Source organism: Vombatus ursinus, unplaced genomic scaffold, assembly GCF_900497805.2.
Source record: "Vombatus ursinus unplaced genomic scaffold, bare-nosed wombat genome assembly UNPS02014781.1, whole genome shotgun sequence".
NCBI lineage: Eukaryota > Metazoa > Chordata > Mammalia > Diprotodontia > Vombatidae > Vombatus > Vombatus ursinus.
This window is the reverse complement of record NW_020954559.1, coordinates 3,767,335-3,776,973: the sequence shown is the minus strand read 5'-3', so window position 1 is coordinate 3,776,973 and position 9,639 is coordinate 3,767,335.

The window sequence follows — 9,639 nt, the reverse complement described above, 5'->3', positions numbered from 1 at the left end:
ATTGGTATGGCACTGAATAAGTAAATTTATTTAGGTAGAATTGTCATTTTTATTATGTTAGCTCAGCCTACCTATGAGCAACTGATGTTTTTCCAATTATTTAGATCTGACTTTATTTGTGTGAAAAGTGTTTTGTAATTGTGTTCACAGAGTTTCTGGGTTTGTTTTGGTAGGTAGACTCCTAAATATTTTATAATGTCTACAGTAACTTTAAATGGAATTTCTCATTCTATCTCTTGCTCTTGAGATTTGTTGGTAATATATAGAAGGGCCGATGATTTATTTGGGATTATTTTATACCCTGCAACTTGGCTAAAGCTGTTTGTTATTTCATGTAATTTTTTACTTGATTCTCTAGGATTCTCTAAGTATATCATCATATCATCTGCAAAGAATGATAGCTTTGTTTCTTCTTTGTCTATTCTACTACCTTCCATTTCTTTTTCTTCTCTTATTGCTAAAGCTAATGTTTCCAGTATGATATTGAACAACAGTCATGATAATGGACATCCTTGTTTCAACACCGATCTTACTGGAAATGCTTCTAGCTTGTCCCCACTACATAGGATGCTTGCCTAAGGTTTTAGGTAGATGATACTTATATTTTAAGGAAGACTCCATTTATTGCTATGCTTTGTAGTGTTTTTATTAGGAATGGGTGTTGTATTTTGTCAAAAGCTTTTTCTGCATCTATTGAGATGATCATGTGGTTTCTGTTAGTTTTGGTGTTCATATGATCAATTATGCTGATAGTTTCTCTAATATTGAACCAGCCCTGCATTCCTGGTATAAATCCTACCTGGTCATAGTGTACTATTCTTGTGATAAATTGCTGTAATCTATTTGCTAATATTTTATTTAAATGTTTTGCATCTAAATTCATTAGGGAAATTGGATATGATATTAAGTTTGATATTTGTATATGATAGGTTTGTATTTGTACATGATATTTATATCATAGAAAGAATATGGTATGACTCCTGCTTGATGGAATTTGTTTGTAAATCCATTTGGCCCTGGAGATTTTTTCCTAGGGAGTTCATTAATGACTTGTTCAATTTCTTTTTCTGAGATGGGGTTATTTAAGTATTTTACTTCCTCTTGTTAATCTGGGTAATTTATATATTTTTTAAAAATATTCATCCATTTCACTAAGATTGTCAAATTTATTGGCATACAGTTGGGCAAAATAGTTCCGAATTATTGTTTTAATTTCCTCTTCTTTGGTGGTGGCTTCACACTTTTCATTTTTGATACAGCTGTTTTTTTTTAATTAAATTAACCAAAGGTTTATCTATTTTATTTTTTTCATAAGGTCAGCTCTTAGTTTTATTTATTATTTCAATAGTTTTCTTAATTTCAATTTTTATTGATTTCTCCTTTGGTTTTCAGTATTTCCAATTTGGTGTTTAATTGAGGATTTTTCATTTGTTATTTTTCTAGTTTTTTTAGTTGTTTGCCCAATTCAATGATTTCCTCTTTCTCTATTTTATTCATGTAGGAGTTAAGAGATATAAAACTTCCCCTAAGAACTGCTTTTGCTGCATCCCATAAGATTTGGTATGTTGTCTCATTATTGTCATTCTCTTGAATGAAGCTATTGATTGTTTCTATGATTTGTTGATTGACCCATTCATTTTTTAGGATTAGATTAGTTTTCAATTATTTTTTAGTCTATCTTTCCATGGCCCTTTATTACATATAATTTTTTATTGCATCATGATCTGAAAAGGGTGCATTTAATATTTCTGTCTTTCTGCATTGGATTGTGAAGTTTTTATGCCCTAGTACATGGTCATTTTTTGTGTATGTGCCATGTACCACCAAGAAAAAAGTATATTCCTTTCTAACCTCATTCAATTTTCTCCAGAGGTCTACCATACCTAACTTTTCTAAAATGCTATTCACTTCCTTAACTTCTTTCTTATTTATTTTGTGGTTAGATTTATCTAGTTCAGAGAGGGAGAGGTTGAGGCCCCTCACTAGTACAGTTTTGCTGTCCATTTCTTCCTGTAACTCCCTGTACCTCTCCTCTAAGAATTTGGATGCTATACCATTTGGTGCATATATGTTTAGTAATGATATTAGTTCATTGTCTATGGTGCCTTTTAGCAGGATGTAGTTTCCTTCCTTATCTCTTTTGATAAGATTTATTTTTGCTTTTGCTTTGTCTGAGATCAGGATTGCTACCCCTGCTTTTTTTTACTTCAGCTAAACCATAATACATTCTACTCCAGCCTTTACCTTTACCCTGTGTGTGTTCCTCTGTTTCAAATGTGTTTCCTGTAAATAACATATTGTAGGATTATGTTTTATATCTGCTTCTGTTTTATAGAAGGGTTCATCCCATTCACATTCACAGTTATAATTACTATTTGTGTCTTTCTCTCCATCCTATTACCCCTCTGATTATTCTTTTCTTTATCCTTTCTCCCTTTTCCTCCTCACTAGTGTTTTGCTTTTGACCACCGCCTCCCTCAGTCCTGCCTCCCTTCTATTAGCCCCCTCCCTTTTCTTTCCCCCTTTCCCTCCTACTGTGTGTAGGGCATATGTTATTCCCTCCTTGAGCCAAATCTTATGACAGTAAGGTTCAATCAGTGCTTATCTAGCTCCTGTCTTTCCCTCTACTGTAATGGATTTTTTCCCCTTTTTTTTTAAGGAAATTGGGGTTAAGTGACTTGCCCAAGGTCACACACTAGTAAGTGTCAAGTGTTTGGTCTGAGGTTGGATTTGAACTCAGGTCCTCCTGACTTCAGGGCTGGTGCTATATCCACTGCACCACCTAGCTGCCCCCTGTAATGGGTTTTTGTGCCTTTTCCTGTAACGTAATTTACCCTTGTCTGCCGCCTCCTTTCCTTTTCTCCCAGTACATTCCCTTAGTTAGATCAAATTAATCCACTTACTTAGATCCATTTAACTCATTTAATTAGATTTTTTTTTATCATTACATCAAAGTCAACTTATACCTACCCCCTCTATGTATACTCTTTTAAAGTGGTACACCACTTTAATAAGAATACAGTTCTCAAGACTTACTAGGGTCATCTTCCCTTGTAGGGATGTAAACTATTTGCCCTTATTAATAACATGTTGTTGTTGTTGTTTTTCTGTCCTGTTTACCTTTTTCTGTCTCTCTTGAGTCTTGTATTTGAAGATAAAATTTTCTGTTGAGCTCTGGTCTTTTTATCAGGAAAGTTTAGAGGTCCCTTATTTCATTGAATGTCCATCTCCTCCCCTGAAAGATCATGCTCATTTTCACTGGCTAGTTGATCATTGGTTGTAATCCAAGCTCCTTTGCCTTATGGAATATCATGTTCCAAGCCCTACAATCTTTTAATGTAGAAGCTGCAAGGTCCTGTGTAATCCTGACTGAGGTTCCATGATATTTAAATTGTTTCTTTCTGGCTGCTTGCAGTATTTTCCCATAATAAGAATCTACAGTACGTTTCTTTTTTGCTCATAGTGTTTGCTTATTTCCTGATTTTTAAAAAGATTGATCTCTCCTTCTGGGGATCAGGGGGCACTGATCCAAGCTTCTTGTGCTTGGAGCATGGGGCCAGGTCAGTGGCTTTGTGTGCTGGGGCCTCTGATGCTGGCAGTTGAAGGTTGTAGGGTTCTAGCAGGTTACCTGGTACTAGTCTGGAATCAGCAACACTGGAACTCTAGGGGTAGAATTGGGTAGTCTGTTCCCTGAAGGTTCCCTGCTCACCCAGGCCTTTCCTTCCTTTTGCTTTCTTCAGCTCCTTTCAGATGGATGTTTTGATGCTTTCAGATGTTTCTCTGCCTGGGGGGAACCCTTGGAACACTTCCCAGAGTCTTGCTGAGGCACTGGGAGACTTGGTTTCTGTAGAACACAGAGGCACGTGGTGATTTTTTGAGCCGGTTTCCAGTGAATCCCCTGCCTTACTGAGGCACTCAGAGGTCCTTGTGTTGGTGTTTGTCTGCTCTATCACTTGGGTCTCAAGATCTCCCCCTGATATGCTGATGTGGACCTTTCCACTAGCTTGAGGGAATGCTTCCCATTCTGTACTGCTCCCCTTCCCCAGGGCAAGAGGGGACTTTCCTGTTAATCTCTTAAGCTACCTGGGCTACAGGACTGTTCCACCCAGTCTTTCTACTGGTTTAGCTCTTTCAGGGTTTTTCCTGGGGTGATATTTTCCGATCTTTCAGAGGTTAATAAGAAATTGTATGAGAGACTAACTTCTTACTTCACCATCTTGGCTCCCAGAAGTGGAACTCCAACATACAATACTAATGAACTTCTCCAGACAACCAAATTTTTATATAAATTTCCATAAGCCCTCACAACTGACTTTATTAAAGGCTTTGGTACAGACCTCTGTTCTTCACTTGGCATTTCTTTTGGAGTTGTTAGGCAGAAAACACCATATTGACCATTTCTTGACCCTTTCTGAAGCCACACTGGCTCTCAGGTAGATGACCATCTTCCAGGTGAAGGATTAGTCTATTCATGAGGACTCTAGAAAGAATCTTTCCAGCAATGACTAAGAGAGAGAGTAACCCTTGTAATTGTCACAGGACTATCTATTTCCTTTACTTTTGTGGAGATGGATAATGGAGGCATACTTGAACTCCTGTAGGATAACCCCCTCTTGCTATATAACCTAGAAAATTTCAGTAAGCTTTTGTATGAGCAATGGGAACTCCCTACCCCCCCAACCTTGTAAATCTTGGCTGGAATAGAATCAACACCAGGTGCTTTGTTATGGGAGAGAAGCCCCATGTCATTCAAAACCTCTTCTTCAGTTGGAAATTTGTCTAGAGAGGAATTGACTTCAACCTGATGTAAATGGTCAATGGTTTCTGCACTGATTGATGATGGTCTGTTGAGAACACTGTGGAAGTGTTCAGCCCATTTCTCTAGGATCACGTTCTCATCACTAATCAATATGGCTCCATCAGCACTGAGTAGTTGAAATATACTATAGCTCTTTAGCCTATAAATAGTCTTCAAGCCATCAAAAAAGTGCTTTGGATTGTTACTATCAGTATAAAACTGAATTTCATCTGCTGTCTTACTGAGCCAAGAACTCTGAATTTCTCTAAGCTTCTCTTGTACTTTACTTTTGATGTAATTAAATGCTGCTTTCTTTGACATGGATGAACTACCCTGCTGGTAAACCCTGTGGAGTTTTTCACTTAGCGGATTCTGAATTTCTCCATCATTTTTGTCAAACCAGTCTTGATGTTTGCCAGTGTTCTGACCCAGAAGAGTAAATGCAGTGATGTACAGTATACCGGCCGCACGCCGACCTTCTGCCAGCCGTACGCCGGTACCCACTTCTCTTATAAGAAGCACACTACCAGAGTCTTACCCACACCCGGGTCTTCAGTCCTCAGCTGGATCACCACACAGAGACGAGCCATCGGGAGGCGCCAACACCAGAGCTTTATTCAGAGGCCAACACAGCAAGCCATCATAGCAAGCCCAAGCAGCAAGGCCAGAGCAACAGGGCAGGAGCCAGGGGAGAGCGCGTGTGATCTGACCACGCTTGTTCCTAAGGACCTACCTAGCCCCTCCTCCCCAGCCCGCTTACTAGCCAATGATTGTAGGGTCAGAAGGGAAGTCGGAAGGGGCTGTCTGAGTTTAGCACACCAAGGGGGAGGGAGTGGCGTAGGAGGCTAGGACCGGATATAGGAAGGAGGGGTCTGGGATTGGCACATAGACAAGAGTACGTGACCTAGGAAGTCAGACTCAGGAGGGGTCTGGGTCAGTGCTGCACAAAGGGACCCAGGAAGTCAGGAAGGTCACAAGAGGCATCTGGAGATGACGTTGCATATAGGGAGGGGACTAAGCAGAGGGAACTCAGTCCTCTGCCGTCCCACTCCCACGTGGCACCGCCCCTTGCCTCAGGAGCTCAAGCTCTGACTACTTCCTTGTACCCAGCTTATCTCACAAAGCACTGCCCAATTGCCTCAGGGCTTCTCTGTATCCAGCCCATCCCAGTTCACCAGGACTCTGCCTACCACAGCCCCTGCCTCGACTTCCAAAATACCCAGATCTTACCCTACCCTTGCCACAGCACCGAACCTGGTAGCTGCCAACATCAGACAGTCCCTCACAGTACACCAAAACTCTGAAAGCTGCCCACTCCTTTTCTGCTCCACTGTTATCAGGTGTGTGTGTTGGTTCAACTCTCCCTCCAACTTAGCAACAAACTGTTTAGGCTCAGAGAGGTGTTCTAATCTGTTGACATTAATTTTTCTGGCAGTCATTTTGCCTTGGGGCCACTGCTTTTGTTGAATGTGAATATTTAGCTTGGAGAAGGTAAGTCTATGATCAGTCTAGTATTCTGTACCAGATGTTGCCTTTGTAATTCTCATATCCTGTGTTTTTCTTTTCCTTAAAATCATGTAGTCTATTAAATGCCACTGTTTGCTGTGAGGGTGCATACACCACATTTTATTGTGTTTAGGTAAACAGGAGACAGTGTTGGTGATGAGAAGGTCATGAGATGCGCAAGTCTTCAGTAGTAAGTGACCAGTGATGTCGCTGTTTCCAATTCTACTCCTCCCAGGGACTCTGCCACATTTGTTAGTCTGATCCTTCTTTTTTTTAATTTTTAGTTTTCAACATTTACTTCCACAAGATTTTGAGTTCCAAATTTTCACCCCATCTTGTCCCTCCCCCCACCCCAAGATGGCATGCATTCTGAATACCCTTTCCTAGTCTGCTTTCCCTCCTACCTCTCCCCGCCTTCCCCTTCTATTTTCCTGTAGGGCAGGATAGATTTCTGTACCCTATTTCCTCTATTTCTTATTTCCCAGTTGCATGTGAACACATTTTTTTAACATGTGTTTTTAAAACTTTGGGTTCCAAATTTTCTCCCTTCCTCCCTCCCCACCCACTCTCATTGAAAAGGCAAGCAACTCACTATAAGCTATACATGTGCAGTTATGCAAAACCCTTCCATAGTAGACATGCTGTGAAAAACTAATGCTATTTCCCTTAACCCTATCCTGCCCCTCCATTTCTTCTATTCTTTCTTTTGACCCTGTCCCTCCTCAGAAGTATTTGCTTCTGATTAACCCCTTTCTCAATCTGCCCTCCTCTCTATCATCACCCTACTCGCTTGTCCCCTTCCCCCCCCCATTTTTCTGTAGGCTAAGACAGATTTCCATACCCAATTGAGTGTGTGTGTTATACCCTCCTTAAGTCAAATCCTATGAGAATAAGATTCACTCATTCCCTCTCACCTTCCCCCGGTTCTCCTCTACTGTAAGAGCCTTTTCTTTTCTGTTTTTTTTTTGTGAGATAATTTACCCTGTTCTACTTCTCCCTTTCTCCTTCTTCCAGTATAATCCTCTCTCACCCCTTAATTTTATTCTCCAGATATGACCCTTTCATCTTCAACTCACCCTGTGCCCTCTGTCTATCTATCTATCTATCTATCTATCTATCTATCTATCTATCTATCTATCTATCTATCTATCCATCTATCTATTTATCTATCTATCTATCCATCTATATATACATATATATGTATATATATATATATATATACACACACATATAATTTTTTCCCTCCAACTACCCTAATACTGACAAAGGTCTCATGAGTTACAAATATCATCTTTCCATGCAGGAATGTAAACAGTTCAACCTTAATAAGTCTCTTATGACTTCTCTTTCCTGTTTACCTCTTCATGTTCCACTTGAGTCTTGTATTGGAAAGTCAAATTTTCTATTCAGCTCTGGTCTTTTCATCAAGAATGATTGAAGGTCTCCTATTTCACTGAATGACCATTTCTTCCCCTGCAGGATTATACTCATTTTTGCTGAGTAGGTGATTCTTGGTTGTAATTCTATCTCCTTTGCTCTCCAGAATATTATATTCCATGCCCTGTGGTCCCTTAATGTAGAAGCAGCTAAATCTTGTGTTATCCTGATTGTGTTTCTACAATACTTGAATTGTTTCTTTCTGGCTGCTTGTAATATTTTCTCCTTGACCTGGGAACTCTGCAATTTGGCTACAATATCCCTAGGAGTTTTCCTTTGGAAATCTCTTTCAGGAGGAGATCAGTGGATTCTTTCAATTTCTATTTTGCCCTCTGCTTCTAAAATATCAGGGCAGTTTTCCTTTATCATTTCTTGAAAGATGATGTCTAGGCTCTTTTTTTGATCATGGTTTTCAGATAGTCCAATAATTTTTTAAATTCTCTCTCCTGGACCTATTTTCCAGGTCAGTTGTTTTTTTCCATGAGATATTTCACATTGTCTTCTAATTTTTCATTCTTTTGGATTGTTTTACAGTGTCTTGATTTCTCATAAAGCCAATAGTTTCCAATTGCTCTATTCTAATTTTTAAGGAAGTATTTTCTTCAGTAATCTTTTGGACTTCCTTTTCCATTTGAACAATTTTGCTCTTTAGGGCATTCTTTTCTTCATTGTCTTTTGCCATTTGGTTTGGGCTATTTTTTAAGGTGTTATTTTCTTCAGTATTTTTTTGGGTCTCCTTTAGCAAGCTGTTGACTTGCTTTTCATGATTTTCTTGCATCACTCTCATTTCTCTTCCCAGTTTTTCCTCTACTTCTCCTACTTGCTTCTCAAAATCCCTTTTGAGCTCTTCCAAGGCCTGGGACTGATTCATATTTTTCTTGGAAGTTTTGGATGTACGAGCTTTGACTTTGTTTTCTTCTTCTGGTTGTATGTTTTGATCTTCTTTGTCACCAAAGTAAGATAATATAGTCTGACTCTTTTTGTGCTGCTTGCTCATGATCCCAACCAATTACTTGAGTTTTAAACTCTTTGTTAAGGTAAGAGTCTGTTTCCAATGTGGAGAATGTACTGTACCAAGCTTCGGGGGTTTGTACAGCTGTTTTCAGAGATACTTCTAGGGACCTGAAAAATGTCAGTTCTTCCAAGGTGGTATGATAAGGGGCGAGGTGTTTTCTCTCCACTGCGGCAACAAGCTCCACCATGCTAGCACTTCTCCTCGCCCCAGGACCACCCCTAAGAACTGTGACCCAGATCCAAGCATGGGCAAAGCAAGAGATTCCTGCCTCAGCCCTGGCAAAGAGGTCCTTGCAATCCCCCTCTGATCAGCCACTCGATTCCCACTCAGTCTGTGGGCCGGAATCTCAGAAGGCAGTTGCAGCCCTTGGGGCAGCTGAGATCTGGCTTTTTCTCTCACTGCATTCATAGACTTTTCCGACTGACCTTCTAAGTTGTCTTTGGCTTTTGTGAGTTGAGAAGCCTGAAAACCCCCGCAGTTGCCCGCGATTCAGTCCTCTAAGGCCTGCTCCAGGGTCACTGCGGCCTGGGCGCCCATGCCGAACTGTACTCCTCTCCCCGCCTGTTGCGATATACCTTTCTGATCAGCCATCCAGTTTGTCTTGGGCTGGAAATTTGTTTTACTCTGTTTTTTTTGTGGGTTCTGCTGCTTTAGAATTTGTTTAGAGACATTTTTTGTAGGTATTTGGAGGGGTTTGGGGGAGAGCTCTAGCAAGTCACTGCTTTCCCTCACCATCTTGGCTCCACACCCCTGATCCTTCTTTAGCATTAAAGTTTCCCAGAGTTATAATCTTGTCCTCTTTGGCACATTGACAATAGGGATCTCCAGTTCTTCCTCAAATTTTTCTTTGAGCTCATCAGGGTTCATCATGGTGGGAGCATAG